The sequence below is a fragment of the Dipodomys merriami genome, unplaced genomic scaffold (assembly GCF_024711535.1).
Source record: "Dipodomys merriami isolate MVZ:Mamm:240054 unplaced genomic scaffold, mDipMer1.0.p SCAF_4, whole genome shotgun sequence".
NCBI classification, from domain to species: domain Eukaryota; kingdom Metazoa; phylum Chordata; class Mammalia; order Rodentia; family Heteromyidae; genus Dipodomys; species Dipodomys merriami.
This window is the reverse complement of record NW_027205603.1, coordinates 68,584,845-68,607,514: the sequence shown is the minus strand read 5'-3', so window position 1 is coordinate 68,607,514 and position 22,670 is coordinate 68,584,845. Positions and strand designations below refer to the sequence as shown.

The 22,670-nt window shown below is 36.0% G+C and overlaps 1 protein-coding gene across 2 annotated transcripts in view; it reads right to left on the bottom strand.

Annotated features, from left to right (window-relative positions):
• Zfpm2 (zinc finger protein, FOG family member 2) overlaps positions 1-22,670 on the bottom strand; it is a 424,411-nt gene that overhangs the window by 142,130 nt on the left and 259,611 nt on the right. The window lies entirely within an intron of this gene.

The following is a 22,670-nucleotide window of genomic DNA, read 5'->3' as shown; positions in this document are numbered from 1 at the left end:
TGCAGAAAGAATGATAACGAACAGATGCCATTTGCTTTTGTTGATTAAAAACTTGAATAATGGTTGTACTAATCATTTCATTTTTACAAACAACTAAATCTCCCCAACCATAATCCAAGTCCTTATTCCCCTGTCTCATGATATCTTTTTAAGATGACAGAAGCTATAAGGCTTTACTGCTTTCACTAATCTGAATGGTGGAATTATTATCAAGGATTTTTTTTCTCCCCTAAATGATACTGGATCAGATCTCCAAGATTAGACAGATCTCTTGTGGCTCTGAATTATAAAGAGAATGCAGATGACTTTCATTGCAAAGAGCAGAGTGTTTAGAAGTGAACTTTAGACACATTGTACTTTGTTATCAACAGGATCTCACTATTTCCTGAAACAGACAGGAAAGAATTTCAAGAATCAGGATCCATTTCAAAGCTCTATCCTGAGCAACATTTATATTGCAGAAGGAACTTATTCTGAATGAATAATGAAACACACTCAGCCCCTTTCCTAAGTGTGGATATGTAGTTTTACTACAACTGCAATCTTAATAGTGCTAATGATTCACTGCACATTTTTCTCCAGAAAGACTGAAAGAGGGCTCATAAGTAAACTCAAATACAAACAACTAAAGCATGACATCCTTTACCCCGAGAAGCACAGAAGCAGGGAGATGAGTAAGAAAACACATTTGGTGTATATTTTAAATAAAATGTTCAAAAGAGTTGGCACTTTGAGATGCTTGGTACTCAGATTCTTTAATTCTTTTGATAAGTTTACCCCATAGGAAAAAAAAAAGCTGGGGAGGAAAAACACGAGCCTTAGCAGGGTTGCTTGCTAAAGAGTCCCAGTGAGCTTTCATTCAGAATTTTATCATATACTACCCCATGTTCTGTATAGCAAATACCATGAAACCACAACAGAGTACAATACAAAGTCTCAAGATGATTTTGGAACTGAATTTTCACCTAGATATGATCCTGACCAAAAGATCTCAGCCCATTCTGGGACTTTCTTTCCTGTTATGTAACCTTTGTCACAAATTCCCAAATTGACATGAGTAAGTATTCACTGGAGGGATTCTGTGTACTTTGTAAACTTCAGATCTCTCAAGAATGGAGAAAGGCCATTTAACCTGTATCAAGACAGCAGTCAGGAGCTACATGGGTCAATTGTTACCTGCAGAACTGTGTTAAAAAGGAGGAGGTAGCAATGTTTGCTATGAAATGTACTCATTACCCTACTCATGTAAATGTAACCCCTCTGTACAACATTTTTGCTATATATATATATGTATGTATATATATGTATATATATATATTCATAAGAGAAATTAAATAAAAAAATAGACACAAACAAAATGCTCATCCATTTGTAAGTTAGAAATCATGTACTTTTAGAAGTAAAAACTACCATGAAATATATTAAATGGAAAACATTCATAAATAGGAAGTATTAATAAAAACTGCAAAAACTTACTTCACATTTTAAACAGAAGAGGCTGAAAGCTTGAGCAAATGTAACAAACAGTAACAAACTGTTCAACCATTTTAAGCCTTTAAGCCTTAACTTTCAACTATCTAGCCAGCATACCTATACAAGACAGTTCTTTGAAAAGCTCATTAAGAAAGAGGTGATTTTTAAAAATATTTTACTCATACTTTTAATCATCTAAGAAATTTTTAATCAAATTGTCATTGTTATTTTTTCCATTTTTAAAGTTGCAGTATAAGAGGAGTAGTCATGTTTAATCTGAGAAAAAAAGACTCATATCTGGCAAATATTAGGCCAACCATTTGATTTTACTATTAGAGACAGAAGTAATCCCTAGATAGAGATTGGGGATGTTAAAAAATACATACCTGGTTCTAAAACAAATATGTATGTTCAAAAATACATACCTGGTACCAAAAATCATACCTGGTTCGAACTCTAATGAACATTTCTATTTCATTAGAAATAATAATTTAAAATTAATCACCTTTCTACCTCATTGCTTTTAAAGCCATGTTGACTTTATACACTATTTCAGCTATTATAAATGTTCAATAGGTAATATAGCAAAGATCATTTAAAAATTTTTAGGGAGTTTTTTAGTATAAAGCAAATCAATTGATTTGACAAAACGCTAATCCCTCCTTTCACTTCACAAGTAAACAAATTCAGTCCTATTCCAGGTGCTGGAAATATGAGTAAGTCTTTTCTGATGAAAGATAGAGATCATTGTTTTAAAATTAATATAATGTGAAAGGGATTATGATGGGAAATGCTAAAGAATGTTTAAATTGTTTGGGGGAGGGACAATGAAAGGCAATGTGGAGTCTCAAGGGATATCACAGAAAAATGACTTCTGGGCAAAATTTTAAAGGATAACCAGGAAGACTAAAGTTTGGGGGGAAAAGCTGAACAGTAAAGAGCAGAGGACATAGCAACTGGACTGTGTTGGAACTCCATAGTATATGTTCTTATAAAGCTTTAGAACTATTGTTAGTATATAGAAAGTACTAGAAAGTGTTAGCTATTACCACTATAATCATCATGGATCTTATCCTTATTTATAAATAAGACTATTTATAAATAGGAAATGAATGACAGCATGCATGTCTGGAAGGAAGAATTAGAAACCAATCATGAAGAACTTTATAGGTTAGGCAAAAACTATGATTAATTCTTTGAACAGAAAGGAAGCAGAAAGCTCGTTAAGTCCAAGTATGAAGTGTATTTACTAAGATTACTATGATTTATGTTGTTGCTGCAGGTACATTTTTGACATTTACCGTAGTTACTTAGTCTTTAGGTGTATTTCCAGACAAGGAACTCAAACCTAAAGATTAAGTGATTTCCTTTAGGTTAAATATCCAGTAGAAGGCAGGACCAAGACATATGGGTTTTTTTCTTTCTTTCTTCCCCTGTTCCCCAAATACTACTATCCCTATACATACAAACCATCCTAGATTTTCTGGGACTGAAGAGTTCCCCAGCAGGCTCTATGTTCAATGATAAAACCAGAAAGGCCTGTGAAAATCAGAATAAGTTAATTGCCTAAAAAGTTATATACTATATTTCATAAAACTGGCAAGCATTCATTATGGCTGGACACAATAGAATTTGAACTATTAGGAAGCTGAATTGAAGGGCAAACAATTTCTTCTATTCCAAATCAATGAGGCAGAAGTAAAAAAAAATGTAGCAAAGACTTAGTGAAAGTTATACCTACACAGAAAAGCAAATAATAAGTCGATTAAAAAGAAATCTTCAGGGACCAGTTATTACAGTTTTGAGAAAGTAAGTCAATTTCTTTCTGAAGTCAACTTTTGTAGAGATTGACTGCCTTCAAAGAAGATTACCAAGTGCAAGAAGGAGGGAGTTAGCCAGGATTATATGAAATCTAGACTCCAAAAAATCCATGAATGGAAAAATAACAATAATATCTATATTGATCGTTAGGTTCATTTTCCCATGTCTCTCTAACACAAAAACTCATGAAAATTCTAGAATATTAAGAATAACAATGTGTTTTAATATTCACTGAGTTTAATTCCTTGGCTTCAAAATGAAGAAAGTAAGGTGGATATATTTATTATCTCATAAAAGTGACAATTGGCACAGCTTTTTGGAAAAAGAGAGCAGACAGAAAAGTTGTGGCAGGACTAGGATGTAGCTCAGTGTTTGCATTTGCCTAGTAAGTGCAACATCCTAGATTCAATCCCAAGTACAAAAAGAAAAAGAAAGAAAGAGAGAAAGAGAGAAAGAAAGGAAGAAAGAAAGAAAGAGAAAGAAAAGAATGAAGGAAGAAAGAGAAAGAAAAGAAGGAAGGAAGAAAGAGAAAAAAAAAGAAGGAAGGAAGGAAGAAAGAAATTGGAAAACAAAGCAAAAAAATTAAAGGAGTGTAGATAAGGCAGTGGTTCCCAGAGAGATAATCATGTCCTAATTCCATGCAACCTATGAATATATTTCTTTATTTGGAAAATGGAATTTTAGAGATATTTTTAAGATTTAGGACCATGAAATGGTACAATTATCCTACATTATCCAATTGAACTCATTCTAAGTGCATGAATCCTTAAAAGTAGAAAGTAGAAACAAAAGACTAAACTGAAGACATAATATACAAAACATTATCACCTACTCTTGTTACCTTTATAGATAGGGAACTGAGGCCATGCAGTAAAGAACAGGCTAGGGTCCAAAACTTGGAATAGCCTCAATGTAGAGGAAACAAGAAACAGAGATGTTAATTACACAACCTTGATGTATTAAAGTTTGCCAGCAATCACAATGAGCAGGAAATAAATACTTCCCTAAAGCATTCAGAAAGGAACAAGTACAACAGGCCAACAGCTTAATTTTGTTGAGATACATTCTGTGTTTTTCTACATTTTGTGGATTTCTGTGTTTCTGATGTATAGAAGTATCAGATACTACATTTATGTTTCTTTAGGGCCCTGCCGCAGTCGTTGAGTTTTATCAGCAAAATAAAATGTGTTGTTCAAGAAGTTACTAAATTTCCTTATCAAGTGAGTTCAAAAGTGTGAAACAACTTTCCCTTAGTTGGTCAAATAAGGAATCCTTACTGTCATTCCACAATCATTAATCATGTACGTTGGTAGCTATATTTAGGACCATGCTTTAAAGTAAGAGAAAATACACAGTGGCCACTGCAGTGATTCCTGCTTCTATATTTGGATGTGTAAAAACATTTCCAGAATGACCACTGCTTTACAGTTGAGTTATAATAATGGTTTATGAATTAAATGATCTAGGTATGTTTCTCAATCCATACTTCTGGTAGGCTCTGTTCCTAAAAAAAACAGTTTCAACATTTTGAATCTCAGAATGTACATCTCAGAAAGGGGTTAATCTCTTCTACCTAGAAGGCTCAAGAACTAGGAGAGTACAGATAAGCATCCAACTTTTACTCACTAGGAACATGAATGAAAGAACTAAAGTATCAAAAAAGCATTTACTGAATTTCCACTATTTCTCAGGCATTTGCAACATGTGTAGCAATCTGCCTAAAAGTGTAGACAAAAATTCTTTATCTTCAATTTGAGAACTGTGATACTTATTAGTATTATTGATCAGTTACTTCCTCTCTGTCAAATAAAGATTCTTTTTAAAGTCAGATATGATCATATGACTTTTGGTGACTGCTGAAATGAATAAGAGGTGACTTTCGTGAAAGCCACATGGCACCTGCACAAGCAATGGGTGACATACATCACACACTGCCTTCTCCAGGGTGGCAGGGGAAGCAGAGGTGGAACCCATGGTCACCATATAGAATTGCAGTATGAGAAAGAACAAGAACTTTTTAAGGTAAAATGCTGTTGCCAAGCAACCTTAGCAAAATGGAGTTTATACTCATTATACAGTTTTTCTGGTATTTTTTCATTGTTTCTATCTTGACAAAGGCATGGAGTCTTACAAGGTTTATGCTTTGTCTGTATCTTTTCAGTAATAAATAAACCTCAGGTATATAACAAAAGCCTTCTGTTTCAGTTAAACTGAATTTAAAAAAAAAAAGAAAGAGAAAGACTCCACACTGTAAGTTAAAACAAATTCTGCACTCCTGGACCCAGTTTGAACCTAGAGTTTCACGATTAGACAGCTCGCAACTAGACAAAGTTGACAAGGACAAAATGGGTCAAAAGTGTCACTTCTGAGGAATAATTAGAATCATCTAATGTGGATAAAAGAGGTCAGACTCGCATCCACTTCTCACTAACCTCTGGAGTCACTGGACCGACAAAGGAGGTAGCCTTCAATAAATGTTTATAGTCAAGCCAAAAGGTTAATGGAGATAAAAGTAGACAGCCCAAAGGTAAAGAATAGATGAGAATTCTAGCCAAGAAACTGGTGACATAATGCTGTCTTAGGGATTCCAAATTTTGCTTGGGGGGAAAAACTTGTTGAAGATTTCCAATGTAAGAACTAAGAAGAGCTACAAGTCAGGAAAATCTTTATGTGAGAATAGCACAAAGTGTTTTATTTTCCAAACCATTTTGAAAATTAGATGCATTAGAGTTTTACAAAAGTATTCTCCTTTGATTTTTGGAAATCTTACCAAATACTATATCAAGCATCATAAAAACATACTTAGCATGTTCATTCCAAATCTGGATAATAGGTGAAATATTCAATAATGATCTGGTCAAATTCTACTGTGTTAACAACCCATAATAATTTTTATTCTCTCTATTCTTTCTACACAAGGCATATCTCAAAATGGACACAGAACATTTTTGGAATTACTGAAGACATTACATTTATGTGGTAAGACCAGAAACACACACATACACACACACACACACACACACACACACACACACACACACACACACACACACACTTTCTGACTTTCTGGCATGCAGAAATTAACTAGTTGTCCTTATCTTTGCCAAACTTCCAGAAATGAATTATTCTTTAGATCAAAATAAAAATTCATACTCTACCATGGTAAAATTTCAGCTAATATATCTAAGCAGTTCTCTGCATTGGAATTTAATTCCATTCAATCTGGCAATAATGGGGAAGAATCATTGCATCCTTCTTTTACTGTATGGTGTCTAAAAATAGTGAATCTGAATTTTAAAAATCAGAAACATGTTCATTGGGATTATAACAAACTTAAAATTTTGGGTTCTGGAAGTAGGGATAAATTCATAAAGTCATAGTTCAAGATCTTATGCAACTGGTTCAGTAATTCTAGGCATTATATATAGCCCCAACATTTCTGCTTTGATTGAAATAATAAAAATTAAGTATGATTATTTTATATATATGTATATATGTTTGTGTTTGCCACTAAAGTAATTTCACTCAGAAATTAAGGTACCATTTTAAACTACATAAGAGTGTTACCATAAGATACAAGGGCAGGTTCTCGGAGATAATATTCAAATATTCTCCATGACTAGTTAATCTAGTTAATGTCAAATATTCAGACACAACTAGATATATCATATACTCTAATTAAAACCACTAACGTCCATTTAAAAATAAAATAGCCACTTAACTACACTGAGATATACCTTAGAATTTCAGTCTTCCTGTTGTTCTCTCTTGCTCTCTTGTAAAATTTAAAAAAAAATGTAACTAAAAAAACACAATCAAAGTTTCATTTCTTGATTGCCAAACTTAAGCTCATGACAATTCAACATCCTTTCAACTTAGAAAATACATAGAAAGAACAAACAAGAACATAGGAAAGTAGCCACTAACACGACAAGATTATTCATGGAATAGATGTGAGTGGACATCTCAGGAAGATTTCCTCACAGTCATGTTTTCCTTGAATGTGGCTTTACAGACAGACTTAAGGACAGCATGAGATTGCAATGAATTTCAGAGAGCTTCTGTGAACAAATGTCTTCAAGGTAACTGTGGCATGGGGAATCTCAAACAGGACCGAAGACTTTAAAAACAAAATGACTGTGAAATAAAATGATAGAATCCCCAGCGACTATCTACATGCTTCTTAAGTCAGACAGTTTTATCTGTATGAACTCAAAATTTAAATAATCATTATTATCTCTGAGGCAGATTTGGTTTTAGTACTCAAAATCATTAGAACGCATTATCTTAACAGGAGTCATTTCTTAAGTATAGAAATTTCAGTGTAAGAAATAATGACGTTGTTAGGAAATGCAACACAAATAATATAGGTGTGGACTACTTAATCTCCTTGCCTCCAAATCAATTATTTCGTTGTATTTAGGAAGATAATATTACGATTTCAGATCACTTACTCCAGCTATACAGATACTCTGCTTTTCAAATGGGACAAAAGTCTCCAAATGAAGAACAAACACTGAAGCTATCCAGTTATTTATCATACTTTCATTTTCAAGGAAGAATAGGCTCATTTCTCTTTCTTTTTTTTTTGTGCCAACTTCACTCCTACAGTCTCATCTGTTCCCTACATACATTTGGCTCCAACAAGGAATAACTCCCTCCAAGCTGGCAACCATTAACTTCAACCTTTTATTTTCTATGGCTCTGAGAGTCACAGAGTGTTTAAGGAGTGTTGTTTTGCTCCTGGCAGAATTACTGTGCTCTCACCTAGTGCAATGTGTAAAACAGTGTCAATGTGGAAACCCCGAGAAAGGAGAAGTAAATTGCTCTTGAGTGGCCTTCCTTACATATGGCTGTCACAGGAGCCTGTGGCATGGGTCACGGACACTGAGAGGCCTGGTACCAGTGCTGAGACCTGGGGCCAGTCACTTAACCTCTGAAGGTCTCATCTTCCTTCTCTGTGAGATGATCTCATATGTCCTCACAGCTTATTAATACTATCATTACAAGACTTTCTACTGGAGAATTTCCATCCAAACTAAATGCAAATTCTGAGTGGTGCAGAGGGAGATATATAAGAAAACACACTGGGCTTAAACTTAATTAAGGAAACACTACTGCTTTTATTGGTAAAGCAGTAAATCAAATCACTTTTACTGGCTATATATATTTAGATATTTTAACCCTTTCTGTGAGGCAAAATTCATACCTATATTTTTCTTTTAATTGCCTGCTGTTTTCAGGTTGTGAACTATCATATCCATCTGGAAGCATAAATGACCAAGAAACCATTTGTATATTGATTTAGAGGTGTCTTATAATTATATATCTGAAATTGATGAAAAAGTCCATGGCAAAATGAAAACAAGAATGAGAAGGATCCTCCCCCCAAAAAATAAATAGAAAAGAATGTATCATTATTAAACTATATATACAATATTAGAATAAACAGGAACTTTGGGGGAAGGCAGGTTCAGTGAAAATTATTAAATATGAAATTATTGAAAGTAGGTGCAAAAAAGTTAAAATCTTGGAAAACTGGCTCACAGAGCTTGAAAATATTAGAGTATTTGAATAAAATTTATATAACCAGTGAGATATTTTAGTAACAAAAATATTACAAACTGTAAGAATTAATCTTCTATAGTGATATTCTGAAATGAGGGTTTTTTCTTTTTTTTACCTAATCCATTCATGCAGAAGGGCACTCATAATTTGACATTTTTTTATAGAGTCAAAGCCAAATGTTCACATCACTGAGACCGGGCACTTCCTTCTGGATGTAGGCTACCTAGTTTTCCCTCCAAGAAGGCAATGTGAATAAGATAGCAATTCAACTTCTGTGTGCTCCAAACTCAGAGGCGCCTGGTTCAGCTTTTCTGACAGGCTGGGACAAATAAAGGAACATTCTACAAAGTCAGAATCAAATGCATGTTTTTTTCTTTTTCAGATAGTAGCCTTGGAAGGATCTCTTAAATCTAATATTTAATTATTACTGACTTGTCATGGAATTCAAAAATGAAAGATAATGCCTCTGAGCTCATTCTATACCTCAACTCTTTTTCTTTTTCTTTTTACTTTTTGCCAATCCTGAAGCTTGAACTCAGAGCCTAGGCTCTGTCCCTGAACTTCTTTTGCTCAAGGTTAGCACTCTACCACTTGAGCCACAGTGCCACTTCTGGCCCTGTCTGTGTATGTGGTGCTAAGGAATGGAACCCAGGGTTTCACACATGCTAAGGCAAGCACTCACCTCTGAGCCACCTTCCCAGCCCCTATGCCTCAACTTTTATATTAAAATATTTACTTCCTATTTTTGGTAGTACTGGATTTGAACTCAGGACATTGTATTAAGCCAGTGGTTTACCACTTGGACCATGCCCTTTGACTATTTTGTGTTATTTTTCAGAAGGGTATCATGCTGGCCTCAGGTCCTGATCCTCTTAACATAATTATGATTTTTAACAACTTGGAAGCTATCTGCTAAAAGTCTGTGGACTACATTTTTTTTTGTCGGTCATGGGGCTTGAACTTTGGGCCTGAGTGCTGTCCCTCAGCTCTTCAGCTCAAGGCTAGGGCTCTACCAATTGAGCTACAGTGCCACTTCCGGTTGTCTGGTGGTTTATTGGAGATCAGGGTTTCAGTGATTTTCCTGCCTGGGCTGGCTTTGAACCTAGATCCTTAAATCTCAGCCTCCTGAGTAGTTAGGATTACAGGTGTGAGCCACCCGTGCCCGGCTCTACATTGCTTTTTAAATCTATTTTCACAACAAATCTATGCGAAAGATATTATTATGTTTATTTTATGTAAATAAAAACTTATTCTTTAAAAAGCTACACAGTTGATCTAAATTCACATTGCTAGAAATTGCTTTAAGCATGAACTGTCTTTTATTTTTTTCCTTAGTGCTCTATAAGAAACTGAATTTCTTCCATGATTTTGAAGCAATGACACTAACTTAGGGATTGTCCATGAAACCTAGCTTAAATGATCTTCCATGAACCAGTATTTTGCTGTTTCTGTTTTACATTATGTATGATTCCTAGCTGCACTTTGTATAAACTAATTGCATGGTGCCTCATTAATGATCTTCAGGGTTCCTCTAGCTGTGAAATTTATAGCTTTTGTGGTGAATTATTTCTCACGTTTGCACAGTTTGTGGTCTTGTAAGTCGAGATGAAATCCTAAGTGTCAATGTTAGGCATCAAATAAGGGGAATAGTTTTAACATAGTCTAGTTAGGGCTACAAAAATATTGAAGAGCAGGTAATACTTTTTATGACTATAGGCACATTTGTATTTGCAGAAATGATTACATCTTCTTTGATATAAAAAAAGCCTATATAAAAGTGGTATAGTATATAAATGAATACATAATATATCCTATATAAATATTATATATAGATCATTGAAACACACACATATTCAGATTATAAGCAGAATTAAGGAAGAGACCCAAAGGTCTTAGGTTCAAATTCACCCATTCTGCACTGACTGCAAAGAACAAATTAAGAATGGAAATTTCTGTGCTTAACTGGCCAACAGACATGGTAAGACCACATTACAGGAGTTTCTGCTGTGGCATTTGTGTGCAAACTGGGTGAAAGGTAGTATAGCCAGTATTCACAGGTGAAGGTTCGTTTCACTGTCCAGAACATCTGTGTGCATCATCTTTGTGATATAGCATTGGGAAGCCCAGGTTCACAGAGGACTCTCTGTTTGCCTGGCTTTAATTAGTATGGATCTTAAATTAGACTGACGCTGTTCACAGACAGATAGAACCAAAATCTAGAGCGAATAGTTTCATCTGCCAGTAGAAAATCAAATTTAAACTGGAAAGTCACAAATAAGTCTTAATTTAAAAAGAAAAAATCCCCACTGGGTTGGAATAGTGCAGATGTAGAAAGAAAATAATACAGAGATATTTGCTTTGACTCGATGAGTTTAAAGCCAAGGAGTTCAGCTGCAATTCAAATATTATTTATGGCATATTCACAAGACCATGCTTCTAGAATGTGAGGAAATGAGGAGGAAAAGCAGCAGAAAACTCAGCTCTCCTGTTATGAGCTTGGCGAAAACGCAGTTAATTTTGCTTCAAATAACTTGGTTCTCAAGAGAAATTGACTACATTTAAACTCAACCTTTGCTCCTTATCTTCTATCTCAAGTAACTTCACGTCTCTACTTATCAACCCCTTCCATCCCTTCTAGTTTCCAAAACATTGCCTGGAGGCTGGTCTGAAGTTTAAATTAGTAAATTATTTACACTTTACAAAAACAGTAACGTTTTCTTTTGTAATTATTATGTGCATTGATTTGAGGAAATGAAATAGTGATTTAGGAATAATTAAATTTCTATCCTGTTTATACTATCCAATATCAACAGAATAATCAATGTATCTTAAATACAAATATATGGGCTGGGAAGGTAGCTCAGTGGTAGAGTGTTTGCCTTGCATGTATGAGGCCCTGGGTTTGATTCCTCAGCACATTAGTAGAAAAAAAAAAGCCAGAAGTGATGCTGTGGCCGAAGTGGTAGAGTGCTAGCCTTGAGCTGAAGAGCTGAGGGACAGTGCCTAGGCTCAGAGTTCAGGGCCCACAACCGACAAAATAAAAATAAAAATCAAATAAAATAAGAGAAATTAGAGATAAACACATTGGTTAGTGTGTCACCAAACCAATCACTGCTACAATGGAAAAGTTTTAATGATAACTCAATATTAGTTGAAGAAAATGTTATGTTGCATGTAAACAAGCTTTATTTACTAGTTATAAAGTAATTTATTCTGCTTAAAATATTCCTGAATTATATTTCATTCTGGTAAATTCACCTAGTTACTTAGGAGGCTGAAATGTAAGGATCATGGTTTGAATCTGGTCCAGGCAGAAAAGATCTCTTATCTTCAATTAACCAGCACAAAGCTAGAAGTGATTAAAATAACAGGGCTACTGAGAGTGTGATTTAGGAAAGATGAAATTTCAGGCCAGCTTGAGGACAAAGTTGGTAAAACCTCATCTTAACAGAAAATCCTGAGTGGGGGTGCTACACACTTGTCATTCCAACTATAGTGAGAAGGATGAATAGTAGGAGCTTGAGTAAAACGCATGACCATACGTTATGAATAATGACAGAACAAAGGACTGGAGGCATGGCTTATATGGTAAAGTACCTGCCTAGCATGCATGAAGCCTTGAGTTCAAACCCCAGTACTACCAAACAAATCCAAATTTACACACACACACACACACACACACACACACATATATAGTGATAGATTTTTCTAGACTTAGATAGATTTTTCTACCTAAATCCATCTGTCTAGGCTTAGATAGATAAATCTATCTATCTATATCGATCCTAAAACTATCTATCTATCTATGTATCTATCCATCCATCCTTGAGAATTTACTGAACTCAGATTTTGTTTTCACTTTGTAAGTAAGTGTTAGATTATCCTAATTTAAACATCATATTTTTCAGCTACTTTCCTCGCTTACAAAGTGCCTTTCTAAAGCACCTTCTGACTACTCCTGCTTATTAATAGGAACTCATTAAACAGACTTGCCCATTTTTCTCACTTTCAGGACTTCTCCCCCTCACTTTTCTAGATGCTAAAAACAAATTGATTTCCACCTTTAATGTTTGAAAATTCAAGTAAACATGTGCTGCAGGGCCTAGTAGCAAGGATGGAGCCCCCTCCCATAAATACAAGTACTTTTATGCACAGTCTTTTCTGGAGACTTCTCTATGTGAGGATCACAAAAGTATTAATGCACACTGACAGAGGTTTTCCATAATTATAATTCAATGCCAAACAAAGGAAAAACAAATCCAAAAATCCAAAATGGATTTTTCTCTTCCTCTCTACATCTGCAGGGAAAAGTGCTTTTAGCTTTTATTTACTTCTTTGTGCTCTGTGTGGACTGAAATTGTGAGCACCCGGAGGAGATACACTTGCACGTCTATTTCCATGTTGGGCTAACAAATTAACCCAGGTTTCAGTTTGTAATAATCACATCTATGAGAATTCTGCTTTAATGTTACTGGATGACTCTTGTTCCCACTCTCAGAGTGCTATAGAAAGTACCTTTCCCACCGTAGCTGCTCAGAGAGTACTTCGCAAATGTTGATGAATACACCCTATCCAACAACATGTGGATTAAAGTGTGATAAAACCGGCACTCAACTAGTTTAAGCAACCCTAAAGTAAATTCAATGATGAAGCCGGCTGCTAGTCAAATCTCAAGCATGAAAAATGAATGTGTCTTCATTTATTTTGTATAATGCTAAATGTGGATTAGAAGTAACCAGAGAATTGAGAAAAAAAAGTCCTTCTCATTTAATTGTCATGAGTAGACTAAACATAAGCACCAGAACCAAATGATTTCGTAGGTTTTCCTATCTTAAATGCAAAGATGGGGGCAGAGAGGAGAAAGGGCAGGGGAGTGAAACTAGTGATAAAAAGAAGGGTCCAGCCTTGGGACTGGTGCAGAGAGAGTCTGTATTCCAACAAGACTCAACAAACAGCTCTGATCAGAATCTAAGTGATGGGAAACAGCCTGTAGCTTCGAGATAGCTGCTTCACACTATTTCTCAGTTAAGCCAGCACAAGTAACATCATGAATGCATAATTATAATTATTCATCAGAGTATGCATAATGATCTTAAAAGAGGTAAACAAAGGAGAAGCATCAGAATCTTTCAGCTATTTTTGGGCTACTGCTCCAGAGCACAAAATATGACTAAGATTTTAAGGAGGGGTAGCGTTACTGAAATTTCCATATGCAAATGTGCATACTTTAGGAAATACCTGATGAATCACTGTTGCCTTCAAAGCTCCTTTTAGGAAATTCCATAGGAACAATTCAGTAAGTAAATAAAAAGAAATTCAACAAGAGGATTTCAAAATATGTGATGCAAATACTCACACATGTTATCTAAAATCCCTAGACTTAGAGATGGCAAAATTATAATAAAGAAAAATCTTACACTTGTCACATTTTAGAATAAAATAATACAAGTGACTAGAGTTGAAGCAAAGACAATGATCTATGGTTAAAAAAAAAAAACAAGTAGAAGAACCAAACATTGTGTTAGAAGTAATTAATGGCAAATGAAGAACTTTGCTTTTCCTTACAAACTACCAGATTCTAAAAATCTACCAGAATATGTTCTCACCTGAATGTCTCTGGCTGGGAAATAAATCCAGTTCTTCTATTTCACCAAAATTATGCGGAGGGTCAAATCCTTCCTGCCTTAAAAGATAGCTACATCACATAACTTCAATTTTTTTTTAATCCAAGTAACTTTGCCTTCTATTTTTTGGACAAAATGAGTTGATATTCTGGAACCCTAATCTTTTCTCACGGTACTATTTTTACTACTTTGCTCTGGACCTTGGCCAAGTTGTCCTCATTCTTCTCAGAGCCTTAAACTGAATACTCTTATCTTAATAAAGGCCTTGATAAACCTAGAAGCTAATGGGTCCTATAAGGAGACTTAATCCATACACAGGGTAAGATGCTAAGGATGTTTGGAGAACATTGATTCTTTTTTAACAAGGCAAGAAAGATACCTTGACACTTCATCTTTCATTTTTTTGTCTGTTCTCAACACAATTCCAAGAAATCAGTAAGAATTATCTTTTGTCAAAGTCAATTCCTTTGCATTTGTTATCATGATTGTATTCTCCTCACCTTAAATGCTTGTATCTTTGGTTAGAATCCATCAGCTTTTGTTTGATACTAGTCCTGGAGATTGAATTGTTTTATTTGAGCTTCTTTTTCTCAAGGCTAGTCCCCTACCACTCTAGCCACAACTCTACTTCTGGCTTTTTTAGTAGTTAATTGGAGATAAGAGTCTCATGGACTATAATCCTCAGATCTCAGCCTCCTGAGTAAGTAGAACTACAGGCATGAGCCACCACCTTCTAGCTCAGCTTTGTATCTATAAAGAATTTAAATATGTTTCAATATTTATTTCAACAATAAATTTTCATATTATATACAAGGATCTTCTTCAGTGGTCATTTTTCTTGGTGCCTCATTCCCCTTCTCTTCTCTTTTTCCCATTCCTTCCTTCACTCTTCCCTACTTTCTTTCCTGCTTCTACCAGTGTATTCAATAGCATCATGCCTAAACCTCAGTCATCATTTAGCTGTGCTGACACAACAAACAATAAGTTGAAAACCTCAAATTCAATTGCCTATTTTGTCTACACATTAAATTTTAGTACATATGGTTTGATTACTTAAAGCAATTGAACTCTATTTTAATCAAACTAATCAATTAGTAGATAATGTAGGGATGAATTACTGTGGACCAGGGCAATACTGAGAAGGTGAAGATCATAAGAAAGTAGGTGTTTTGAAGCATCAGCAAGATATGAAATTACAAATTGTAAAAAAGAGCTGAGCTCTAGAAGCTCAAGCATATAATCCTAACTACTTGAGAGGCTAAGATCTAAGGAACATAGTTCAAAGCTATCCAGGGCAGGAAAACCTGTGAGCCTCATCTCCAATTAACTAGCAAAAAGCCAGAAGTGAAGCTATAACTCAAATAGTAGTGTGACAGCCCTGAGGGGCCAAAGCCAGCCAACAACACAAGGCCTTGAGTTCAAGGTCTATTACTGGGGGGAAGGGGGAATAGTGGAGAAGAAAAGGTTCATAAATCACGCCAGATTCAGGTACAAAGGCCAGGATGTAAGTGGCTTAGTTGGAGAATTGAGAGAAGAGAGCCAAGTGCAAATGTGATTTGGTTAGAGAGTAAGAATTTCCGAGATGGAGGCTGAAGTCAGCTCGGTTAAAACAGTGGGTGATGGTCTAAAATTTCCCCATGAGTTTAGAAGGACAGTAAAATGACTCTTGAAAAACTTTCCAATATTTCTCCAGTTTGATAAAAACTATCTTCTTGATTTCAACTTTTTGGAACATCTGTCTTTTCTGACAAGATCCAGGGTTCACATGCTAAAATTTTACAGACACATAGACTATTTAAGTATATAGTGACCCTGTAGAAAGAGAGCAAAAGAGACGGGAAAGTTCACAGACGTTCTAACAAAGAGCCAAGTCTAGATACATTATTAGACATTTGAAAAGAATTCCTTCATACTCCAGCCAAATATTTATATCTTGGCTTTGGTCAACAATATTGTTTTATTTTTCAGCATTGGTTGGAATATTAGCGTTGTTATGTTGGCAGCATTAGATAACTATAGTGAAATCATTCTTTAATTACACCAGGAAAAATTTAAGATAATTAAATGGTTAAATATGAGTTCCTAATAAATTCTAAAGCTTCATTTGAAAAAGAACACACCATTTGAACTATTTGTCACCAAAATACATTTTTTCTAAATAATTTGCAGACCCCTCAATTCTTCTATAATTATGCATATTTTTAAAATCAATTCAATGTCTTCATTTTCATTCTAACAAAACAAACACACTAACAAACACACTTTTACAATGTCTAATGTCAAACACTCTTTTTGGAGTTAAAATGCTTTTGAACAACAATAAAAAGTGTATCTTAGCTTATTTAACCTGATATTTCTCAAATGGCAGTTCATAAAACCCTGAAAAACCTTGAGCCTACTGATTTTTTTCTTTTTAAAGAATCTATTACTTAAACTGAGCAAAGGACTGGCATAAGCCCAACATCATGAATAGTTAAGTCTCAAGGTTACATTACAAGAAGGTTATTTAGCTCTTAATCTAGCCATATATTATATTCAAATTCCTGTGTCCAGGAATAAGGGCCATTTGTTAGAGGAAAGGAGGAGAAGAGACCAAAAAAAATATTTCCTCATCCCTTTCTGGTCATAGGAAAAAATCTTAATGTGATTTATCTTCTGCCTTCTCCCACCCTGTTCCTGTCTCCAAAATTCTGAAATCTCCCTGTTCTCAGGAGGTTTTTGACCCTCACCCACTCTCATACAAGAACTTCATTTAAAAAATGAGGCACTTAATTTTACAAAATTATTCCATAGTCCCAAATGGCCATTTTACCCTTTATTCAGAACACACACACACACACACACACACACACACACACACACACACACACACACACACACACACACACACACACACACACACACTTCCATTCATTTAATTGATCAGATTTCTAGAAATAAAACAGGATCAATCTTACTAAACTGACACTAATAAATATATTTTTGTCTAAAGAGTGATATACTACTATTATTAGGCTTCTCCTTGTTTGTTTACAAAACTTAAAAAAATTCTTTCTCTAAATCTGAACAGACAGGAACACCAAATCTTCAAAGGTTTTGTCTGTTAGCTTATTTTGTTTTTGTGTATCTCCAGTGGCTCTCTTGGCTAAACATTTGATACTTGTGGAATGGCCAGGGTGGAACTTGGGCATTTTGAGTTAATATAATAAGCAAAAGTAAGCCAGAAGTAGTGTGTAAATAATGTATAAACAGCAGCCACTGAAGGCTGACATAATGACTTTTGAGATCCCGTGAGTAGCTTGCTGGTTACCAAGGTACTGCCATGGAAGTGGAATGAACTGTGTTTCTAGGAACTGTGCTCCTGCTTTAGATAGAACCTCGTGAAAGTGCTGAACTCTGAGAGCCCTACGTGTAGCATGGCCCCTGTGCATCGCACTTGTCACTAATTGGCAGCAGATACTCCAGACAGGCCAGGTCCTGGTAAACATACTGAATGCTTCCCTTGTGCCCTTAGGAAATCTGCCTGTCCAGGTGAGCATTGGGGCCATGTGCAGAGCAGTAGGTCCAGTTTGTTTTTCTGTTTGGGGGACAATGATGAATTAAGGACTTCAATATTTTAGTGTCTCTTTTCCATTGTTTGGATTTTCTGGAATATAAGTACTTTTTTGTGTATGTGATTGGATTATCTATTCTTGATTAAAAAGCTACATAGCACCACATAAGCAATATAAACAAATACGTATTTGAGAACCTAGGTTCTCAAATTGATATCCAATGTCTCACAGTATTATAGGCCAATTATTATGTTCTAGATTCTAATTCACTCTTCAAAATGGGTAATTAGACTCATTTTCCTTAAAAGTTTTAAGTAAAAGATGCTGCTCACCTCCATCTAACACTTTTCTAGAAGCCCTGCTATACTAGGGTTCCATTATTAGTCATTTTCCTGAGCCACAGACATCCACCGACATTGTTTTCAATGTTGTGTTCTTCTTTATAATATTTTGAAAACGAATCTTATTCTGTTTTTAATCACAAAACTTATCCAGCAATCAAGGCAGGTATATAATAAGCTAAGCTACTGTGTAAATCTAAACATTCCCCACAAATGGAAAAGATACAGCCTGGGCTCTCTGATTGTTACTAAGGTGACTATCTAAAATGAAAATCTGATTAACCCTTTTGCTGCCCGAAACTACCCATGTACCACTGTTAGCTGACTTTCCTGAACTTATCTCTCCTTTTCCCCCCTCAAGAAATTCATAATTGCATTGCTCCAAAGTAGTTATGCTCCGGTTATCCTATCTTAGGCAGAGAGGAATATGAGGGTGGTTGTCCTACATGGACAGCGGAGTGGTGTGACTCATGAGGAAACTGTCATCAAAACAGACAAGGGCACATGATTTCCCACTCATTTTAGGGATCAGATTGACAAAATCCTTGACAATGCTAAAGGATTTCTACTCAATAAGCAGCACAGTACCACTGTATTTTCCTTTCACTTGAGAAATAATTTGACAGTAAAAGCTGTATGTTTCACAAACACATTTTGTCCCACTATTTCTGAATAACACTAGCAGTGATTAACATTTGCTAGGAAGAATAACATTTCAATGTGTGTGCAGAATTTTAGCCAAGAACACATATCCATCAGGCCTTGTCTATTCTCTTTCTAGCACTCAATTATAAAAGGGGGTTCAACAGCCAGGAAGGAGAGAGAACACACATTCCCATGTTATTTTGACAATGAGATGCAAGTAAAATTGTGGGGCTGGGAAGGTGGCTCAGTGGTAGAGCGCTTGCCTTGCATGCATGAGGCCCTGGGTTTGATTCCTCAGCACCACATAAGCAAAAAGAAAAAAGCCAGAAGTGGTGCTGTGGCTCAAGTGATAGAGCGCTAGCCTTGAGCTGAAGAGCTGAGAGACAGCGCCCAGGCCCAGAGTTCGGGCCCCATGACCAGACCCAAAAAGAAAAAAAAAGAAAATTGACTACTAATTATGCACAAATACAAGGTTTTCAAGTATGATTGCATTATACAATTTTATTTATTTTATTTTATTTTTTGGGTCCAGTCATGGGGCCTGAACTCTGGGCCTGGGCGCTGTCCCTCAACTCTTCAGCTCAAGGCCAGCACTCTACCACTTGAGCCACAGCTCCACTTCTGGCTTTTTTTTCTGCTGATGTGGTGCTGAGGAATCGAACCCAGGGCCTCATGCATGCAAGGCAAGCGCTCTACCACTGAGCCACCTTCCCAGCCCCTAGTAGTCAATTTTCTTAAAAACACTCACTCTTTACTATCTTCACCGCACCCCAAGCCAAACCATTGTAGAAACATGTCTCATGATTTTCCTCCAGCTTCTCCACTAGATGCAAAATGGCCCATTTGTCATTCCATACACAAGGACTGTTTTCCCCCTTCCTCTTAGGGTTAGAGTGATCATTCTCTTCATCGTGGAATCCCTTCCTTACTTCTCTACACCCCCTTCCTCCAAATCTTGTTCAAGTCTCATTGCCCCGAACAAGTATTTTCCAATGAACTTTCCTCCCTCATTTCACCTTTTTCGTTCCTCTCAGAATATAATTGGGCTTCACCATTTTGCATTTGTTGATATACTGCCCATAATTGCTTTTTTCCCTAATGGTGTCTGTTTATTGCATTTTCTTCTATTTTTCTCTCCATGTCTTTCCATATGCCTTGGACTTCCTTATTCAAATTAGTCTTTGTATTTCTGCCATTTCAGGAGGATTTATTGTGCTTCATAGGGATAGTTCATCATCAAATGCTCTACAGCTTATTACGTGTTATGGTCACAGAGACAGATGCCAGTAGTTCACGCCTGTAATATTACTCAAGAAACTGAGATCTGAGGATTGTGATCTAAAGCCAGCCCATTCAAGAAAGTCTGTGAGACTCTATCTTCAGTTAACCATCAATTTCAAAAATCTGGAAATGGAAGTATGTCTCAAGTGGCAGAGTGTAAGCATGAATGAAAAGTATAAGAGACAATGCCTAGGCCCTAAGTTCAAGCCCCAGTACTAGAGAAGAAGAGCAAAGATGGTGGAGGAGGAGGAGGGGGAGGAGGGGGAGGGGAGGGGGAGGGGGAGGGGGAGGGGGAGGGGGAGGGGGAGGGGGAGGAGGAGGAGGAGGAGGAGGAGGAGGTGGTGGTGGAGGAGGAGGAGGAGGAGGAGACCCAGTTACAAATCACTTTAAAATGTAACATATATCCTATGAAAACACTGAAAAGTGCATCCTATGAAATCACTGTTCGCAAAATGATTTTTTATAGATTGCTAGGGTATTAATATGTGAAAATAGACAACAAAACTTTGGTGTTCGCCTTTTTCTTCTTCTTTTTTTTTTGGGGGGGGGGAGGGGGGTCCAGTCGTGGGCCTGAACTCTGGGCCTGGGCGCTGTCCCTCAGCTCTTCAGCTCAAGGCAAGTGCTCTACCACTTGAGCCACAGCGCCACTTCCGGCTTTTTGTTTTTTTTTCTTATGTGGTGCTGAGGAATCAAACCCAGGGCCTCAGGCATGCAAGGCAAGTGCTCTACCACTGAGCCACCTTCCCAGCCCCACCTTTTTCTTCTTAGAGCCCTCATTTAGGTAAAATAAAATAGGTTACATTTTAAAGTATGGCATTTACATGCCATCAGCAAACCAAGTTCCAAGTTAAAAGTATTTTTGTGCATGGAATTTCAGGCAGCCAATGGGAGGAAACAGAATTGTAGCAAAGACAATTTAGACCTCTAATTCATACTAAATTTTTTATCTACTTGCAAGCAAATATTGTAAATTGTTAGAAAAACAATCTAATGAATAACTGAGAAGAAAAAAGGGCCAATGGTATGTGATGTTTCAGAGAGAGAGAGCTATGTAGAAACTTTACAAATCTAAGAAAGGGAAACATCATTAGACTTTTTGGAAAGTTGCCACAGTCTTCTGACGGAAGTAGCTTATTCAGTCCAGGGGCAGCATAGCTGAGGAGGATTTGGAGAGGACTCAACACAAAAGGAAAATTTCTTGCCTCACCAAAAGTAAACTAAGCAATCAACCTGGACAGATCCCTGATCAGAGTACTACCTGCAGGATTACTACTGAGCCAATCTGGCCAGCTAAATTGTTTCTCAAAGCTTTAGTTTTTCTAATCAGAAGATATGATTGAAATAGATTTCTTTGAACTCTCATATTCTATGATTTTGTGATACTACACTAAAATGGGATTGCTCCCTACACTAAAATGGGATTGCTCCCAACACATGACATAATTTTCCAAAAGGAGCTAGAGAATACACCCAGTTACCATTTATTTGCATAATAGCCATAAGAGTTCATATTTATTGACAGCTGGCTCCATCCATGTCAACTTTTGCACTCTGGAGATTACATAAATAAAGTCTTTTAAGATATAATAGGTATGTACATTAACAGCACTACTCATTCAGATCAGTGACAAAGTACACAGGGAAATATAAAGTGGCTCACCAAAATAAGCTTAACTGTGAGGGAATACAGATTTAAGACTGGGCATAGTAACTGTAGTTTGTGGGTTTCCAGTAATCACGATGCAGAACAACAGCAAGCGTAAGAGGATCAAGGGAGCCTTCTGATAAAGGTCATAGCTGCTAATCTAGAACAATGCTGGATGGATTTAAAATGTGCAGAAAATACTGAAATGAGTTATAACAAATTCGTTCACATATTTTTGAGGACAGGGGACAGAGGTCCGGTATGTATTTTGCTGGACAAATTTCAACAAAACAATATGACGTTCCCACACCATTTCTGATCTGAAACTGAGAAACTAATCTGGCTATTATAATGTATCTTTATTCTCATTAAAATCACATTTTCATTAAATTATTCTAATGCAATAGTTTTAAATTTGCTTTTGCATGAGAATATTTGAGATGTCTTAAAAGACATTAAACATGCCTTTTCCAAAGGAAAACAATTAATTACACAAGATTTTCAAAGGATAATTGCTTACAGCTTAACTTTCAGAAATCTTCCACTGTTGGTCCTCTGCGATTATGTACCAATAATACTAATGATGTAAATAAAGCAACAGATCAATTTCAGACTTAATTTTTTGGCAAGAACAACTTAGAAGGACTTGCTTTATTCAGATGTAAACCATATGTAGTACCATGACCTTAGTTGGGATAACAATCGGCAAGTAGTAGAG